We start from the raw sequence: 21,373 nt of genomic DNA, 5'->3' as shown, positions 1-21,373 counted from the left end.
TGAAATTTCTTCTTTTGATGATTCTCCATCTTTGGAGTTTTGCACAATTTCTTCCTTATCACTTGCTTCCACAACTTCATCCTCAACTTGCTTCTTCGGTGCTTCATACCTTGTACCACTTCTCAAATGAATGGCACTAACCGTTTCATGTCTTGGGGGATTACTTTGAGGTGGTAATTGCCCCTTTTGTCTTTGTGAGCTTGAAGATGCTAGTTGAGTCAATTGGGTTTCCAACATCTTAGTTTGAGCTAGAATGTTGTTGACGGTGGTTTCTTTGCTTGGCTATCTTTTTGCATTTGAGTGAAAAACTCTTGTTGATTCTTTTGCAGTTGGAGGACCGCTTTTTGAACATCAAAACCTTGGTCATTTTGGTGATTGTATGGATTTTGGTTTTGGTAACCTTGGTTTTGGTTGTAAAAGGGTCTTTGATTTTGGTTTCTCATGGGAGGTGGGGTGTATGTTGTTTGAGGGTTTTGAACATTTTGGCTTTTGTATGAGAGATTTGGATGAAACTTTGTGTTTTCATTGTAATAGTTGGAATAAGGGTACCACTCTTGTATGCTTGGAAAACATTCACTTGTTCATTTGTTCCCCTACATTCACTTTGGTCATGTCCCAAAGTTCCACAATTCTCACATATCCCACTTGGGATTGATGAGGATGCCGTCATGGCATTAACATGATGCTTTGGTGATTTTGAGGCTTCTTCAAGTCTAGCCATAGCTTGTTCAAACTTCAAATTGATTGTGTCAATGTGAGCACTAAGTTGAGCACCCAATTGAGTAACGGAGTCCACTTTATGCCTTCCTCCTCTAGTAGACTTGCGAGGTCTACTATATTGTGAGTTATGGACCGCCATTTCCTCAATCTTGTTCCATGTTTGATTGTCATCAACTTCGGTGAACATTCCAATTGATCCCATGTTGAGAATGTTCCTTGAATCTTCATATAAACCGTTCCAAAATTGTTGTACCAAGAACCACTCGCTAAGTCCATGGTGAGGACATGAGCGACAAATTCCCTTGAACCGCTCCCAAGCTTCATACAAAGATTCTTCATCCCTTTGCTTAAAACCCGTAATTTGATCTCTTAGCATGTTAGTCTTTTCCGGTGGGTAGAACTTTTTGTAGAAAGCTAGAGCCAACTTCTTCCAAGTATCAATTCCGAGAGTGGCCTTATCAAGGCCCTTCAACCATTGTTTCGCGGTGCCGATTAGAGAAAAAGGAAATAAGACCCATCGAATTTGGTCTTGAGTCACACCGGTTTGAGAAATCGCATCACAATAGTCACAAAAGGTTTCCATATGAGAATGAGGGTCTTCACTAGGCATCCCCCCAAATTGGCTCCTTTCGACTAATTGGATAAAGGCGGATTTGGCAATAAAATTTCCGGTCAAATGTTGTGGTGTGGGAGTACCATTGGGTAGGTTCTCCTCGGTGGGTACGGAATGTGATGAAAATTTAGGCATTGTAGGTTGATTTTGTGGGGTATTTTGTGTTGGGTTCTCCTCACCTTCTCTTGCAAAAGGGTTGATGAACTCAATAGTTGGTTGAATATCCACTACCTCACTAATACCTCTCAAATTCCTCCTAGCAAACCTCCTATTGTTTGTCAAGGTTCTTTCAATTTCACGGTCAAAAGGTAACAAATCACCTTGTGACCTTCTAGACATGCAAAATATCAAACAACTCGAAAACAATTAGAACAAACCTTGAGGAGTTTTACTTCACCAAGGCAAAGAAAGACACAACTAATAACAATATAAGAAAATCTAAATCAAGTTAACACCGTCCCCGACAACGACGCCATTTTTGATCGGTCCGTTTCGTGTTCACAATTTAATAGATGTTGTCGTTGGGTCACGCCCGAATCAAAACACAATTTATAACTTCACAAACAACTCTACAATTAGTAAAGATGCAAGTAAAGGTCGAATCCCAAGGGACGGGAATTGAGATGAGATTTTTATTGAAACTAGTGGTGTCTTAGGGGTGTCACAATTTGGGTTGATGTAGAAGGTCACTAACTAAATAGCAATGAAAGTAAATAGGCAAGATGAATTAAAAGGGTTGTAAACAATTGATAAAAAGCACTAGGGTGTCATGGGGTCATAGGGGAATCATGAGAATTGATCATACAAACATGTTCTCAAATTATAAGCAAGCAATTATTGTTGTGATGGATTGAGTTGGGTTATATCTTACAATCCTAGGAAAGTTTGGGTCCCGGAGCCGAATCGATTAGATTGTACAACACCTACAAGTCGACTTAGTCTTCCCTACTCAACAACATGCATGGTCTAATGAGACTCGAGTTGGTTTATATCTTACAAGTCTCATTGAAAAGATAGGTGATGGGTAAAAAATGCAAGGATTCATAGGCTCACATTTCATCAAACATAACATGTGCATGAGTTGAGATCAAAACAAGCAAGCAAATAAACCATGAAAGCATATTAATTTAAGCATGAATCATTCCCCATGTTGGTTTCCCCTAATTACCCATTAACCCTAGCTAGGTCACCACTCACTCATTATCATGTTGATCATGCTAGCAAGGTTGTCAATCATACCAACAAAAGGAAACATGATGAATAAATGAAAGTAATTAACAATAATTAAAAAGGGATTAAGAGAATTATACCTACTAATGATTCCAATAATAAAGCAAAGAATAAAAGAAGTACTTGATGCTTGATTGAGAGGTTGTCAATCTCCCAATAATAACCCAAATAATCTTCAATTACCCAAAATAAAGGATGAACAAGAGAGAGATTAAGGAAATAAAACTTGTATTAAAACTTGATTAATTGTTGATTACAATATTAAAGAGAGATTTGATTGATATTAACTACTCTAATAATTGATAAGAAGAACATACTCTTCTAATTAGACTAATGGGGTATTTATAGTGGAAATTAGGTGGATGCATTAGGGTTAACTAAGGGCTAAACTAGTAACTACACTTTTTAGATTGAGCAGGGAGAAGTCGGTATTTTTCGAAGGAAGGGCTTCTTTCTTTGTAGCTTGGAGAAGACGAAATTTCGTTGTACTGGAATCCGTGCGTATTGGAGTCGGGACGGGCGGATTCAGGCAGGGGAAGACGGGCGTCTTCAGGGGAATCCGGGCGGATTCTGTGGCTGCTATTCGGGCGTCTTTGAAGGAAGACGCACGGATTGTGCTTGTGGAGGACGGGCGGATTCAGGACAATCCGCTCGGATTGTAGCTCAGCATGGTTTCTTCTTCTTTTCTTCCCTTTTCTTCATAAAATCCTTGGGGATTTCCTCGGGGATGCAAGGATCCTTTCTCAACATTGCTCATCTACTATCATATGTACAAAGGCCTTCTAATCTTGTCTCTCCTTGATGCTTGGTCATTGGATTCAATCAATTTAGTCTTGTTTTGCCGTGAAAATGCAAGATTTGCACTCCTTTCCTACCAAGGGATCAAAATCTCAAAGAATACGCAAAATAAAGAACTAAAAACAATAAATGACCTAAATATGCACTAAAAAGCATGGGAATAAGGCTAATTCGGGGGCTAAATATGCGCTAGTTATGGTCACATCATTTTGTTTGATGTTGCTTCCTGTGAGTTTCAGTTTGTACAGATAGACAGTTGTTTTGTTATTGATGTTTCTTACCAGTTAAGTTTGGGAATCAGGGTAGAGCATGATATGAAATAGAGTTGTATATGTTTTCGTTGTTGTCATGGTATAGTGATATTTTGTTGATGAGACACGGTTGTGAGAGGTTGTTACAGTAATTTTGATCTTGTTCTAGATAAGGCTTTAGTGGATATGGTAATGGCAAGTGATTCGTAAAACATGTGTGGTAATGACCTGAAAGATGCAGGTGGTTCATAATCCTTTGTTGAGACAGTGAGTGTAGAGTGTTGGGGGAATTAGTATCATGTTAAGTTGTGTATGAGTTTGGCGGTAATGAAAGAAAGAACTTGAGAATCTAGTGTGAGTATACGTACCGAGTGTGGATCGTGAGTTATGCTTTGGGAGATAGGTGCTTTACATAGAGAGGTATGTTATTTTGCAGTAATAAGTGAGAGTTAGTATGGTGATTTTGCTACGAGTTTTATGGTATAGGTTAGGTGGTGTGTCGAATGAGTTGAGGTATGAGAAATATTTAAGTAAGAGAGCCTTGGATATATGCATGGCGAGTGTTTAGATTATAGGTGGTTATCTTTGACATGCGATGGTGATGAGGATAATGAGACGATATAGCTCGGATTTAGTATTAGTGAGTTACGAGGACGTAACATTTATCTTAAGAGGAGTAGGATGCGATAAAAGAGATTTTGATGGTTGTGCATATGGTGGTATATTCGCAGTAGAGTGTTGGTGTAACATAAAGAAAGAAGTTGTATATTTTGTGGTTGATGTTTTTAAAAGGCCATGGTCGAGCTTATAGTAGTGTGATGTTTAAGAGTGTGAGAATATTTCACTAGTGTTGACAGTTGGATGATGAGGTTATGAGTGTGAGTAAATTTCGAGGACGAAGTTCCTATTAAGGGTGGTAGAATGTAACATTCCGTTTGATGTCTATGAGTGTCTTGATATTGGATTTGATAGTGGATGATATTATGGAGCTAGCAGCGTTAGAGGATGGTAGTTGGTTATGTATGGAGTTGGTGTCGTGAGAGATATATATGTGGTAGATACGATATCGTGAGTCATGTTGTGGAGATAAACATAGTTGGTGGAGTGGGTGTTAAGAGTTCATGTTTTATGGTTGGTCGAGTTCTTGAGTTCTTAGTATGTTGTTGTGTCTTGGTCGAGTTAGTATGGTTGTTTTTACGTATGGGTTGAACTTCGGGGACGAAGTTCTTTTTAAGGAGGGAAGACTGTAATACTACGGTTTTATGAGTCTCTGGGTACTCTATCGAGTAGGCCTTACTCTGTTGAGTAAGGGTGAGTTGCGTTTTTAAAATAGTCTCTGACCTGTTGGGTACTCGATCGAGTAACGTTGATATTCGATCGAGTAAGGGGGCACTCGATCGAGTACCTCAGCTACTCGATCGAGTAGCCAGTTTACGGGGGATGATTTCTCGGGTTTTGTTAATAATGCGATTAAGTATATAATTACTTCCGTCACTTTTCTTTAAACACTTTTACAACCTAATTACTTTCAAAAGAGAAATCAAACTACGTTCTTCGCATCAATCGCATTGTTGGCAAATCCCGGAGCGTGGAAGGTCGGATTTTACCTTTCTTTATACCGTTGTGATCCTTGCGTCGAGGGTAAGATCTACGTACCGTTTTTATAGTATTTAGTCAAAGTTGGTTAAACCCTAATATTGGGATTTGGGGGTTTTGTTGTATTTTGTGATTGGTAGTGATTATATGTTTGTATGTTAGGAGGAGGATTCGTAGAAGAAGCCTTTTGATATCAGCTGTGAGACCGTCTGATTGTGTTTCTTTCCAGGTAGGGTTTCCCTACTCAGTATTAGTCCCATAATGTGTTGGTGATGATTTGTGATTGTTGATTATTGTTATACGAGTATTGTGACGGTTGTTGGTTTGATTGTTGTTTAATGGTTGTGATTGTTTGTCTCTGGTTCTCGAGATGCGTTCTCGGCTGAGTGGAGTCAGTTGCGGGAGTGGCTTCACGCCCTAGTTTCGCCCTCCGTGGAACCCACCACGGGAGAGGATGTGCACATTAATGGGACAGGGTTATCGCTCGGTATGATGAGCGGGGCTTAGGTGGGAACGGCTGCGGTCCCCCATTGGCAGGGCTGGTCCAGTGGACAGTCGGTGACGGAGATTGATTGGAGTGGGTGTGATTGTGTGTGTGACCGTTTGAGTTGCTTGTTTACTGTGTTGTTGGTTATATAAATTGTGTGATTAGTACTGAACCCGTTTAATGTTTTAAAAACTGTGGTGATCCATTCGGGGGTGGTGAGCAGGTATTGAGCAGGTATGATATGACGCGTATGGGATAGCTGGGATGAGTCATCACGTGGCAGTTAGAAGTCTTCCGCTGTGTAAGACGATGTTTTATAGCTTTGATAGTTTTAGCAGTAGACCGTCTGAGAGTCTTGTATTTCTTTTTATCAGTTTTGGAGTTGGTATGTAATCACTTTAAACATTATTTACTTTTAAGTATGTTTCGTTATTGTCTTATGATTATCATTGCCTCGGAAAACCGAGATGGTAGCACTTTCATGCCTTAAGTGGTCTTGGTAAGGCACTTGGAGTATGGGGGTGTTACAGATATCACCTTCAATTCTCGTTCCTAGCACAGTCAAGTCTTTAAAAGACTTTATGTTTTGGTACCTCAAATGGTTTGCATAAATGGGTGTCAAATTATCCACGAACTTTTCCACAAGAGTGGCTTCGTCTGGGCGTTCAACAAGTTATGTGCTAGTCTTTCTCCACCTACTTAAGAAGTCGGTGAAGCCTTCTTTCTCATTTTGGGTAAGAACCTCTAGAGTGCGCATATTGACTTGGATTTCGGCATTATCCGCGTATTGTTTAGTGAACTCAATTGCGACATCGTCCCAGGTAGCAATTTTCTTGTACTCCAAAGAGTAAAACCATTGCCTAGGGATGGTATCAAGAGATGAAGGAAAGATCCTTAAGAACATCTCTGGTTTAATGCCTTTGATAGACATGTAATCTTTGAAGGCACGAATGTGGTTCAAAGGGTTTTCATGCCCCTTGAACTTTGGAATGTCAGTCATGTTGAAGTTAGTTGGTAGTTGAGCATTTACTGCCTCATACTTGCGATTGTTTTCCCTGTAGATGTCATCTCCCTTAAGGTACATTAGTTGCTCCTCCAAGTATTGGAGTCGGTTTTCGTCTTCAGTGAGACCTGGAGTGGTTTCTGGTTGTCCAACAAAAGGTGGAGGATTATCATGTAAGGGTATGTCAGGAATAGGGCCCTCTGCAGGAGGAAGTCTAACTTCTACAGCAACAATGCGGCCTTCAATGGCGTTGAGGCGAGCATAAGCTTGGTCTTGGCTTGTTTGGAGACGAATGAGCGCGGCTAGGATTTGATCATTACCATTCACGGGTTGTTCGGATCGACCATTAACGCTTCCGTGACTAATTCCCACCATTTTGGAAACTTAGAAGAAGAGGTCGACGACAAATCAAAACACGCTCGACTATTTTAGCACACTTACTCGAAAAGAGACTTTAGACTCGTGAAGTGGGCGTGTGCCACTGTGTCAAGTGAGGTTTGAAAATGACAAATTTTGAAATGGAAAGTGCCCTCATTAGAGGATTTTAAATTAATTGATTGATTGATGTATAGAGGTCAAATTGGTCGGTCTATGCAACGTGAGTGGTACTCAGAATGATCTGAGCTTACGTAGTCGATTGATCAAGCATGTAGGCGTCAAAAGCTTATAGCAAGGTCTAGAATGCAAAGAGAGAAGAGAAGGGAGAACACTCACGTGAAAAATATGGAGACCGGAGGTCTCTATTTATACCAAAATATGTGAAAGAGTTTTGGAATGACACAAACTTTGGAAAGAAATCACGGAAATATTCTGTAAATAGCCAAAAAGGGCTGGAGAAGAGGCGCACCATCTGCAGCGTCATTTCCCCAGAGGTTTCCTCCTCCGGAAGAAAGATTTTCTCGTTTCTGTTATGGAATTGCGGTAGATCTATACTTCCTTATTCCATAAAATATAATATATGGAAGATATTTTACCAAAAGATATAAAATTTGATTGGGAATAAATATCCAGAATATTCTAGAACATTCCGACTCGGTATTTTAAACGGTTTCTTAGAAAATTAAGCGGTTTTTGATCCGGACTCCAAATGAACTCTAATTCCTGTCAAAACGACCGTATCGGTGCGTAGATAATGACCAAGGGGTAGGCTCGAGTGTTTGAGCTATCACCTAATGATAAACATATGGACTATCATAAATCGTTTCGTTTACCAAACATGCGGCCCAATCATCACTGGGTGGTTGGCGGAAGGTGTAGAAATGAGATATCTACACTTCCCGACCCGATAAGTCTGGGCGTGTCCTGGTACCTTGTCGTGAGGTGTGGTGTTGTGGGCGTGTTCGAGGCATCGGTGGTTGTCGGTACGTCTGGGAGTGTCCGTGACATCTGTGGTTGTGGGTACTAGCGTGGTGATTGTATAATCGCATCTCATTCATATCATTGGCATGTTGTATAGTTATTTATCATGTTATGTCTTATATGTAACTATTGAAACTGACTTGTTGTGTGTCTGTGTAATTATCACTATTTCCGGGGTGGCCTGTGTCGATCCATATGATATTTCTGATCATATGAGGAGCAGATTAAGTACAGGTTATTTTAATGTCACGTAGGAGACGGGACGAGCCTTGGACTTGGAGTCAAGTACATGAATAGTTGTTAGACTTTGACTGGAGAAATCAGGTGCGAACAATCCAAGGTGGATTCTTCATCTGTAATCATCAGAACTCCATGAGGATTCTGAGTATTATTAGGCTTACCTACAGGAGGTATGGATAAACGACCATCTTCGATCATATCCTGAAGGACATGCTTTAGCTTGAAACATTTCTCTGTATTGTGTCCCTTGTCTCTATGATATTCGCAGTATGCATTCTCATCCCAGAATTTGGATTTCTTTTCTGGGTCAGGTGTAGGCCCTATGGGTTGGAGCTTACCCTGTTTCATCAATCTTTTCAGAGCATTGGAGTATGTATCACCAATTTTTGTGAACTTCCTTTGTGGGTTATTCTTCTTCGATGATTCAACAAGGTTAACCTCACCAGTCTTGCTAGTAGAGCCATAAGAACGACTCGTTGAACCTTGGTATCCACGACCCACCGTCTTGGAAAAGAGTCCTTTACGGATGTTATCTTCAATTCTCGTCCCTAGCATAGTCAGATCTTTGAAGGTCATTATGTTTTGGTACGTTAAGTGGTTTGCGTAAATAGGCCTCAGGTTATCTACGAACTTTTCCACAAGAGTAGCTTCATCTGGACGTTCAACCAGTTGCGTGCTAGTCTTCCTCCACCTACTTAGGAAGTCGGTGAAGCCTTCTTTCTCATTTTGGGTATGAACCTCTAGAGTGCGCATGTTGACTTGGATATCGGCATTATCCGCGTATTGCTTAGTGAATTCAATTGCGGCATCATCCCAGGTGGCGATCTTCTTGTGTTCCAAAGAGTAGAACCATTTCTTAGGAATGGTGTCGAGAGATGAAGGAAAGATCCTTATGAACACCTCGGGTTTGATGCCTTTGATAGACGTGTAGTCTTTGAAAGCACGAATGTGGTTCAAAGGGTTTTCATGCCCCTTAAACTTTGGGATATCAGTCATGTTGAAGTTGGTTGGCAATTGAGCATTTACCGCCTCATACTTACGATTATTCTCCCTATAGATGTCATCTCCCTTACGGTACATTAGTTGCTCCTCTAAGTATTGGGGTCGCTTTTCGGCTTCAGTAGGACCTAGTAGGGGGTTAGGTTCTGGTTGCCCAACAAAGGGTGGAATGTCGTCATGCACGCTTGCATTAGGAATATCATTCTCTTCAGGAGGAAGCCTAGTTTCTACAGCAACTATTCGGCCTTCAATAGCGTTGAGACAAGCATAAGCTTGATCTTGGCTTGTTTGAAGACGAATGAGCGCAGCTAGGATTAGATCATTACCATTTTGGGGTTGTCCATTAACACTTGCGTGACTAGTTTCGGGCATCTTGGAAACTGGATAAGAGATCGACGATGAATCAAAACACGATCGACCATTTTAGCACACTTACTCATAACAGACTCAACTTGTGAAGTGGGAGTGTGCCACTGTGTTAAGTGAGGTTTGAAAATGACAAAGTTTGAAATGTTTGTCTTAAGCAACTGTAGTGTAGTTTTAGGTGTGTTGACTCGAAGTGAAGTTTTGAAATGGGTTTTGAGGCACGAATTTTGACTGGACGTTTGGACAGAGTTTCGACTCATTTTGCGCTATTTTAGGCCATTTCTAAATGTTTACATTTTAAAAAAGGATTTTTATTTACTAAATTTCGTCATGGTTTTGTTTACAAAATGGTGATCACATATAAGCATTCATACAGGCATTATAACGGTATGCTGAGCGCATTTATAAGGGTTTTGGCTTAAAAGGTGGGTTGCCATACCAAGAAATCAAACCCTGGTCTATGGAGAGGTCCGTGCCAAACAAGAGTAAGGTCGGTTCCTAGTCCATTTCCTTGAGTAGTGAAAGCCCTTGATACAAATATGAGTATATACCACGATATGTTTGACGTCAATCGCTATCTATCCTTAGGCCCATATAAGAATTTGGACCGTCCAGACGCGACGATTGGTCGAATGGGTTGGGTTGGGCCTAGGAAGGCCGAATAAAATAACCTAATAAGGTCGAGTAATGAAAACCGACAACTGTCTCGTATAAACTATTCCCTAACCTTGTTCAAGTTTCACCCTTGGCAACATGTAAGTCTATTTCCCCAACGGAGTCGCCAAACTGTGGACACGGAGGGCCCACAAGGGGCGCTTGGGACCAACCGTTTGTATTTATGGAGTCGCCACCAATTTTTATGGGAAATTGGAACCGTTCGAATACCTCGTGTCATGTCAAGAGACAAAGTAGTGACATGAACACTAAGAACTCGTTACCCTTAGCATTCTATGTCTAGAATGACTCTCGTGGATGCCAATGAACACGGATGTTCACAGAGATCTGGAGTAAGGGGTGAGGGTACGTATTAGGAAGCTCTTTTACTGAACACCTAATCCCGCCCTCCTCGATAGCGACCTCTACTAATGATTAGGGAAATCGTTCGTATTTGATATGTTGTCGATTATATGCATGCAATGCAACATCCATCGTTTTGATCCTAGCATGTGAATTAATACTATGTCGGTGAACATATAATTTAGCACTCAATTATGTCGAATTGGGATATTAAATTAATTTACATGTGAGAAACAAATAAGTCATCCAAAATAAACGATAAATAAATAACGATAAAAACTACAATAAATTACATTGAGATAAGTGATTTACGTCAAAAATATACTTAAAACGGACGATTTGAGAAAAATAAAGGAAAATAAATAAGGTTAGAAAATATGGACAGATTAGGAGTGATATTATGACTAATAGTCGATTAATACGTAACTAAAGGATTTAGGTCAAAGCAAGAGCGGAAGTTCAGAGACAGAACTCATCCTGGAACAGGCGCAACATTGCTGCGTCCCTTGGAGGAGGCGCAGCTTTCACTGCGTCTGTTCCTGAGGTGAGCTCTGGCTGTGAAGTCAGAACTGCGAGTTGTTAATATTCGTTGGTATGTTTAAAGGTTGATTTATCGATATTCGACACAAGTGAAAGTGATTTAGCATGTTAGTTATATATGGGACCGTCATAAAAGCGATAAACACAAATTAGAACGGATTAAAACTAATTAAAACGAGTTATAACGAATTATAAACGAGTTAGAACTAATCAGGTTTAATTATAGAAACGAACTGAAAGATATGATAAGTTGGAAATAAACATGTACAAAAGTCGAATTCCAGAGATTTGATACGAATGAATTGAATCTCCAAAACCCGGGTTTGATTTAATGACGAAAACCCGCAAATATCGATTATTAGGGATTTAAGTCGGAAATAAAGTATGATAAATATTAAGAATGTATTAAAATTTATTACGTATGAATGAAAATAATAAATTAAGACATTAAAACAAAAAGAAACGAAATCAACAGGAAACCGAGAAAGAAGAAGAAGAGCAGGAACTGCGGCAGCCTCTGGAAGAGGCGCAGCAGGTGCTGCATTTCTTATCGACGTCTGGTTACTGCTTATCCGTAACAGAAGTTTAATAAAAGGGTTTTATAAGTCGGTTTTAAACATATTTCTGACGTAAATCTTACATTAATTGGTGCAAAAATAAAATACAATAAAAAGATGAGATTTACACCCTCAGACTTACATGTTTGACGAAACAAGATTAACTAAGTTAACGTTTTAGTGATTGCTCGACTCGAATGTGTGTAGAAAGTGCCCTCGCAAGAGGATTTAGATTAAGTTGATTGATGTGTAGTGGTCAAATTGGTCGGTCATGCAACGTGACTAGTACTCCGAATGATCTGAGCTTACGTGGTCGATTGATCAAGCACGTAGACGTCAAAAGCTTAGAGCACGGTCTTAGAATGCAAAGGGAGAAGAGAAGGGCGGACACTCGTGTGAAAAATAGTTGGAACGAAGGTCCCTATTTATACTAAAAAATATGAAGAGTTATGGAATGACTCAAACTTTGGAAACAAATCACGGAAAAATCTGAAAATAGGCAGAAATGAGTTGGGGAAGAGGCGCAGCAGCTGCTGCAACCCTTGGAAGAGGCGCAACATCTGCTGCGTCATTTCCCCAGTGGTTTCCTCCTACGGTAGAAAGAATTCCGCGTTTCTTTTATGGAATTGAGGTGGATCTCTACTTTCTTATTTCTTAAAATAAGATTTTCGGGATATATTTTACCAAAAGATATAAAATTAATTTATAGAATAAAAATCCGGAATATTCTAGGACATTCCGACTCGGCATTTTAAACTGTTTATTAGAAAGTGTAGCGGTTTTTGACCCGGACTCTAAATGAACTCTAATTACTGTCAAAACGACCGTATTAGTGCGTAGATGACAACCAAGAGGTAGACACAATTATTTGAGCTATCACTTGATGATAAAATTATGAAGTGTCATAAATCGTTCTGCGTACCAAACATGCGGCCCAATCATCACTGGGTGATTGGCGGGAGGTGCAGAAATGAGGTATCTACACATGTCGGATTTCAACCCGAGTACGATGATGAACTTGACTAATTACAAACAAATGAACTTAAAACAATTAGTTCATAATCATTTTCAAAATTATTCATGTCAAGCTTGACATCAAATACTTGATACTTGGATTAAACAAACCGGAATAGAAAGCTCACATGTTAGGTTCAAACTATGGGATGCGCATTCATGCATTTACCCTTTTTATCAACTTTTGTATTTAACCAACCAAGATCGATCAGTAGAGGCCGCTACCGCGGGCGGGATTGGGTGTCCGATTAAAGGGCTTCCCAATACGTACCTTCACCTCTTACTCAAAAACTTTGGATAGTGGACGACCTTATCCAGAGACCTAGGTATAAAGGGGATTCGAACGGGTTCTAAGCATCCCACAAATGCTTGATGGCGACTCCGAATATCTCTTGCATCGTTTCGAGACCCTTGCCGAGACGAAACCGACCGATCTAAAACGATCCGGTCGAAAGCATTTTCTACCCCGCTGAGCGTGGCTTTCAAAAAGACCGCTGCCGTGTCCAAAGATCGCCGGGGCATCCGCAGGTGGGCCATGTCCACAGATTGACGATTTCGTTGGGGAGTACTAGGACACGTGTCTTTGTGATCCCTAGATACTCGAATGAGGTCTTGGTTGAAATGCATTAATCGATATTACAGTCATAGTCAGGTTCCTTGTCCGGGCCCACAACCTAACCCTTTTCGATCAATTGGCTCGTCCGTCGACGTGAGTTTTCTCATCCCCGCGTTTTGAATCCCGATTGAGTCAAGCATTCTGTTGTCGATACACATTTCTATTTCGTCAAAGAGCTTTCATCACCTTCGAGCATAAGGCTAGGGCACCCTCCTTACACATTTTGTTTGGATTGGTATCCCTCTCGAAAATCGGGGTTTGATTGCTTGGTGTGTAACCCACCCTTTAAGCCAAAACCCGTGTCAGCATTATGCATAATATAACGAAACTACGAGTGCTTATGTGTTATGTGATCATAAGTCCTTCCGTGTCATTTTCAACTTTCAAAAACACCCTTTCGCGCCGTTATAATGGCCATTTCAAAACCTCGGTCTTTCGCCGACCATTGCATTTCAAACAACACGCCTTTCTAGGCCGTCGTAATGATGATTTTCAAACCCGGTTTTCTACAACCATTTTAACATGCCTTTCTAAGCCGTCGTAATGACGATTTTCAAAACCAAGTTTTCTACAACCATTTCAACACGCCTTTCTAGGCCGTTATAATGACAATTTTCAAACTCGGATTTCTACAACCATTTCAAACACGCCTTTCTAGGCCGTCGTAATGACGATTTTCAAACCTGGTTTTCTACAACAATTTCAAAACACCTTTTTACGCCGTTATAATCGCCGCGCCAAGACACGGATTTTAACCCGTCTCGAGCCAACAACGACTCTTTCAAAACCCGAGAAAGGCACACACCCCTTTCTCGAGACATTTTCAAAGTTTAGAGGACCATACACCGTCCCCGAGACCTTTTCAAACATTTCAAAACTCTATTTTCAAAACATACAATTTTGAATTCCAAAAACCGTCTCTGGAAACAATACATTGTTTTCTGAGCCGACTCAAACTTAAACCATCTTTTGAAAACAAACTTAAGACAACTCTTCAACTGACCGACTTTCGGAGATCCCTATTCTTCAGAAGCCGTCCATAAAGCGACAAACGAATCTTTTTGAAAATCTCTATTTTCGAAAACTTTAGTCCACCATTCCAATTCCGCCTCGTGTCTATCGAGTCGAAGCAAACGTACTTATGGGTCTTTACTTATGAGTCGTCTCACCACGAGACTCGTCCCACGGCGTCACGCCACTACGTCGGACGCGAGTTAAAAGTTCGGTCAACACCGTCGCGTTATAAATCGAGTCAGCACCGGGGTACCACACACATCCTCGTCTTGTTGAGTCTGATCTTTGTTCCGTCCTTTGTGTTGTCTGCGTTCAGTCTTTGGACCGTGTCGGATTGAAATGTAATGTGAGCCGTTTATATGCCTCAAAACCATGGCCCCGTCTTCAACTTCGTCCATCAACAACAACGACAACAACAGAGATGTTATAACCGCCCAGCTAGCCAGTCTACTCACTGCTCTCAAGGTCCTCCTGGACCGTGTCGAGACCTGTATCGACACCCTGGAAAATAAGGAAACTGGAGAACACAACACTCTGTCCTTGACTGAATCTGAGAAAAGGCTCAAACTCCTGGAAGAACAACTCCTAGCTCGTGGTAACAACATCCACCTCGAAAACAACCGAAGATTTGAACCCGTTGGGGATCAACTACCCGACAACTTCACCTTGACTGATGTGCCCAAATTCAAGGGGGTGGAGGACCCACTCAATCAAATCTTAGCCTTCAAAGACTACATGGCCATAAAAGGGGTCAAACAGGAACTCTTCACCCGGATCTTTCCATCATTCTTGGAACCGATCCCTCACCAATGGTACTACTCCCTCGACCCGAAGAACCTCACTACCTGGGACGAGGTCGCAGTTGAGTTTCCTAAACAATATACCGACAATGTCAAGATTCAGGCCAACACCCATACTCTAGAGGTCCTCACTCAAAATGATAAGGAGGGATTCACGGAGTTCCTAACCCGGTGGAGGAGAGTAAGAACTCAATTGGTCAGCAAGCCAAGCGAGTCAACTTTGGTAGAGAAATTTGTCAACAATCTCCGCCCGGGGTATGCCAACTTACTGAGATACCCAAACATCAAGACATTCCAGGATCTACAAATCCTTAGAACATGCATCGAACATGACCTCCGAAAGGGTGTCCTAGCCAAAACCACTGGTAGAGGCTACCAAGGATCTACATCAACCGGAGCTCGCCCCTATGGTCAAAAAAACAAAATTAATGAGGTCAACCTCCTCGAGCCAACCATGAAAAGAGCCGAACGCCCTCAAAGGGTATTCACCAACCTAGGGCCTACTTATGCAAGCGCCCTAAAAAGGCTTATGGACCAAGGGAAACTACAACCAATCGGACCCACTCCGGATCCATCTGAGGCTAAGAAGTCCCGTTTCTGGAATCCAAATGCCTACTGCCAATACCACCGAGGGAAAGGTCATGACACGGAAACCTGTTTTAAGCTCAAACACGTCATCTAGGACATGATCGAGAAAGGGGAATTACCTTTGCCTCCACCGACAAAACCAAACAATAAGACAAACCCTTTGGGAATCCATGCTATCTCCAATGATGAACCAACCTTAGATTGTTCACACCTCATCTTACCAATTGATGATGAGGTGTATGCCCTGGAGAAGGACGCCTCGGACGGGGTATTCGTGTTCAGCGCCGCAACCATGCTTGCCATGTTCCAATAAGTTGAGGAGGCTAAAGCCAGTCTCTCCGATTGATTTTCAATCCTCCAGCACCGCGCCCGAGGGAGGGTAATCCAAACACTCGAAACTACCCTCATCAGGAAGGATTGCTCCTGCGACCATTCTGGCATGCACCTTACAACAATCAACCCCACAACAATCAACCCCACAATAATCACACTCACAAAATTTACCCTCACAAAAACTTCCCTCACAAAAACTACCCACCAAGGAATACCCCTCGAGGTACCCTCGAGATCCCGAAGTCAATGGTATCTGGAGAGACGACGCTGAGGATGTCTATATGGTTCCAGGAAAATGGAAACAGGCAAAAGAGATCGGTCATCTTACCCGGTCCAGACGCCCCTATCAAAAGCCAAACAATTCAACAGTCGTTCCAACAACAAACGAACAGATTGTCCCAGACATGGACACCAAACCCAAGGCTCCCGAAAATTCGATCCTCAAACAACCGCAAAAAGCAAAAGCCGAAATTTCAAATTGGCAACTGATTGCTACATCCTTCGAGCATTGGTAAGCTCTACTGCAAGCCTTGGGAAAACTGATTGTTCCCTCGACCTCCTCTCCTGAAGAAGTGGTAGCACACATGACAAGGGATGTCCCCGACTTGAGCAACCCGATCATCGTCTATGATGAAGATATCCCTCCATTCGGAGCCAACCATAACCTGGCTCTTTATATCACCGTACAATGCCTAAAAAAGAATGTGCCTATGGTTGTAGTGGATGACGGATTTGCGGTTAATGTCATTCCCCTCAAAACGGCTCATAAACTGGGTATCAAAGAAGCTGATTTGGTCCCAACCAATCAAGGGGTACGCGCTTATGATGGCACTCGTTGTAAGGTTGCGGGGCTTACCACCCTAACCATTACAACCGGACCTTTGGAAAGTTAAACCAGTTTTCAGGTAGTCGACATCGACGCCTCCTTCAACATGCTTCTGGGACACCACTGGATTCACACCGTCAAGGCAGTTACCTCAACCCTTCATCAGAAAATCATGGTCCCTTTCAACGGGAAGACGATCACAATACCCGCTTCTTCAATCAAAGCCGTCATGAAAAACGGAATAGCCTCCCAAGCCATTGAGGAAGACGACAGTGAAATGTAGGGATTCCAAGCTATGAATGCCCTAACCGACGAACCAACACCTTTTGATTGTGACCCGTTTGCCAACCTCACAGTCAACCACATTCTGATGCACCAGGGTTATTTCCCGGGTCTACCCCCCAATCCGCTGAAGACCACCTTACCTCCTTTGAAACAAGCTAAGGTCCCCAACATCCCCTTCGGGCTAGGCTATGAACCTACCAACGAAGACATCCAGGAGATGAACCTACTAATACGGAAGCGCAAGAAGCACGGAGTTATTCTCCGTCCCTATCATTTGACCCTCATTGGATACTTTGTCCCCGAGAGAGAGTCCGAGCTCTACCACGGCTTTCCTGAGCCGATTTATGATTCTGTAGCCAAGGTTAGACACCCGGGGGTAGAAGTCCTTCAAGACTGCTATTTCATCCCCGACAACGTCCAAGCTGCATCAACCAAATCTGAGTCGACCCCATGCCTCGTTGGACAAGTTGTCACTCTCCTCTTCGTAGAAGACAACATCAAGCACCTCGACTATGAGGACATCATTAACATCGCCCTAAAGGATAACCAGTTCGACCCCACCGCCTTAATCTCTGATACTGACCCAGAGAAAGCTACACAAGGCTGGAGGAAAACTGTCAAGTGGACCGATCATCAAGGCTGCATTCTCAAGATTACAACTGGAGAAGGCCCCATGTTCAAAGAGGGAAGTGAAGAAGAATCTGAGTCAGAGTCAGAGTCAGAGCCTGTCTTAGCTCCTAGCACTCCTGATATCCCAGTCAGAGTCCCCTTCCCACTGTTTTATCATAAACTTTTGGCTGCTTCAGAGGCCGAGTCGACTAGGGTCATCCCCACTCCCATAGAAGGTGACAACCTGGAGCTTGTTCCAGGGGCCACCTCCTCTGTTGTGTCACCTCTGACTGCCCATGATATGTCTGTCCTATCTGAGCTTTTCGCTTAGGTCGACTTAATGAACGCTAAGTTTGCTTATGACTCGTCTCAATTTAACTACAATGGAATTCTGAACGATTATGAGGAATTTGACTTGAGTGACTACCCACCTCACCTAACCAAAGAACTTGACAAAAGGGAAACCAAGACCCCCATCATTAAGGAGACTGAACCTATTAATGTAGGGACCGACAACACACCTCAAGAACAGTTCATTGACCTCCTACACGAATAAAAGGACGTATTCGCCTGGTCCTACAGAGACATGCCTGGGATCGACAGGGAGATTGCAGAGAACAAGATTGTTGGACCATATAGCTTATATGTTTATGTTTTGATGATGTCAAGGTGCCTTACATGTTTTATACTTGTTGCGTGTAATTGTTTGTTAAGTGTTTTAGCATTAACTTATTACGAGCAACCAAGAAGATTGTGATGTACACATGAGAAGTTCAAGTCCTTGTTTAAAGATCAAACAATTCGAAGGTTCGTTCAAGCATTATGTGAAGACGGAATTCTTCTAGAAGATTAATCAAGCTTGGATGATGATGTAGCCTATACTCGAAGATCTCCCTGAAGATTAGAATAGTATAGGTGATTATCTCGTAGTGGTAATCAAGAATGAGTTTCTTAATTAGTGAAGTTATAGCTTTGCAGCTATAACATTACTAGTAAAAGAGCTCAATGTTATAGCTCTTCTACTATAACATTGAAATGCTGAGTTTTTATACACGACTTTTAAATGGTTCGAAAATTGTTTTACAATTTCTTAAAGACTATTTTATATGTTTTAATGAAAGTATTTATTTTGTAAAGCCCGGTTTAGTGAGGAGTCCGGTTTTATGGTTGGCGTTAATTGATAGCTTTTGGGTCGACTTATGAGTTGGACTCTACTATCAATTAGGGTTTCCATCTAGCCTCTCTTAAAACCTAAATTCTAATTATATAACAAGATTAGGGTTTGCATGGATTCACGAGCCCATGAGCCGTGTTATGCCGTGTTGCCTAAGAGATTAGGTAAAGATTTTATTCTATAAAATAATCTTTACATATCTTGTATATCTTACTTATATATTTGTTTATGGTAAAAGATTTTCTTGTTTTAGGAAATCTTATCATAATCTTAGAATTTATAGTAAAGATAATATTAGAAAGATTATATTCTATCTTTTAGAATATTCTTTATTATCTTCTATGGCTTTTAGGTAAGAGATAATAAGAAGATATAATTTATAATTATATCTTATTATTCGGCTATTAGGGTTTCCTTGAAACCGTGTAGCTCTCCTTCTCTTTGCCTATAAATACTTTGTCATTTGCAACATCTAAAATAGAGACCTTAAGCATAAAATTGTTTTTCATAATTTAAAGAGCAAACCGTGTGTTTTTAACGAAAACCGATTTGCTAATTTCGAAAGGTCGTGTCTTTACAAAAACTCGCATACTTGTTCTTCATTATCGTTATAAGATAATAGTGCTATAATTGATTGCTTACTTGTTCATTAACGTGAACTATTAGAAGAATCATTAGTGCTTTCTTATTAGCGTAAGTTAGTCACTCGAGTATTTAACGGTACTCATTGAGTTACAGCTAGAGTTAGTTGTACGAGTTGGGTTAGTAAATTTGTAATCCGGAGAAAGGTACTAAATTTATTAATCGAGAATAGTGGACGTAGGTTTCGACTTGTGAAACTGAACCACTTCAAAAATCCGTGTGTCTCTCTTTCTTTCGTTTATTTGCTTTGTTTTTAATTCGTTAATTAGTTAATTAGTTAAAGTTTAATCAATAAACTTTAAATAATTAATTATACATACATAATCGAAAAAGCTTTCATAAAGTTTTAAATCCTCAATTCACCCCCCCCTCTTGAGTATTTTGGATCAATAGACTCTTCAAAGATACCCATTAAGCCCAAAGCTAAACCCGTAAAGCAAAAGTTGCGCCGAATGCGCCCTGAATGGGCCTTGAAAATAAAGGAAGAAGTGGATAAACGGTTCAAGGCTGGGTTCATCAAAGTGTCTGAATACTCTGACTGGGTGGCCAACATTGTTCCTTTACCCAAGAAAGATGAAAGAATTCGGGTTTGCATCGACTTCAGGGATCTGAATAAAGCAAGTCCAAAGGACGACTTCCCTTTGCCACATGTTGACATTCTGGTAGAAAATACCGCCGAGCACGCCCTCCTATCATTCATGGACGGGTATGGTGGGTACAACTAGATCAAAATGGCTGAGGAAGACATGCAAAAAAACTGCATTCACTAGACAGTGGGGTACATACTGCTACACGGTCATGCCTTTCGGCCTCATCAACGCCGGAGAAACCTATCAAAGAACCGCTACCACTCTCCTACATCATATGATGCACAAGGAGGTAGAGGTATATGTCGATGACATGATCATCAAATCAAAAGAATGGGACGGCCACATCAGCATCCTTCGGAAATTCTTCGCTCATCTGCGGAAATACAACATGAGACTAAATCCTCAGAAATGTGCATTCGGGGTCACCTCCGGAAAGCTCCTGGGACACGTCGTAAGCAAGAGAGGCATTGAGATTGATCCAACCAAAATCAAAGCCTTTCAACAAATGCCTCGGCCTAAGAACGAGAAGGAGATTCGGGGATTTCTCGGTCAGGTTCAGTACATCAGCCGCTTCATAACAGAACTCACCATGATTTGTGAACCAATCTTCAAAAAGCTTTGCGCCTCCGATCACACCGATTGGGACGACGACAGTCAAAAGGCCTTTGACAGGATAAAGTAAATCTTATCCAAACCTCATGTCCTCATGCCACCACAACAAGGAATTCCCTAATCCTTATACCTGACTGTTACCGACACAACCATGGGAGCAATGCTAGCACAAACAGTCGACGGCGAAGAACGAGCCATCTACTACATCAGTAAAAAGTTCATCGAGTATGAGATAAGGTACACCCAACTAAAAAAGACATGCCTTGCCGTAGTATGGCCAACAAAGAAGCTGTGGCACTACATGCTCAGCTACACGGTTCACATCTGCTCCAAGATGGACCCGGTCAAATACATCTTCGAAAAACCCGTACTAAACGGAAGGCTGTCTAGATGGACACTCATGCTATCCGAATTTGATCTCAAGTTCGTACCCCTCAAGGTTATCAAGGGAAGGGCAGTCGCCGATTTTCTAGCAGAAAATCCCGTCAACGATG

At 41.4% G+C, this 21,373-nt stretch overlaps 1 non-coding gene across 1 annotated transcript; it reads left to right on the top strand.

Annotated features, from left to right (window-relative positions):
- The first annotated feature begins 989 nt into the window (after positions 1-989).
- On the top strand, positions 990-1,096 carry LOC141616065 (small nucleolar RNA R71). The gene has a single exon (XR_012530441.1). It is a non-coding gene; the product is annotated as a small nucleolar RNA R71 (small nucleolar RNA).
- Positions 1,097-21,373: the final 20,277 nt, after the last annotated feature.

Source organism: Silene latifolia, chromosome 11 (assembly GCF_048544455.1).
Source record: "Silene latifolia isolate original U9 population chromosome 11, ASM4854445v1, whole genome shotgun sequence".
Lineage (NCBI taxonomy): Eukaryota > Viridiplantae > Streptophyta > Magnoliopsida > Caryophyllales > Caryophyllaceae > Silene > Silene latifolia.
This window is presented reverse-complemented; position numbering and strand designations above follow the sequence as displayed.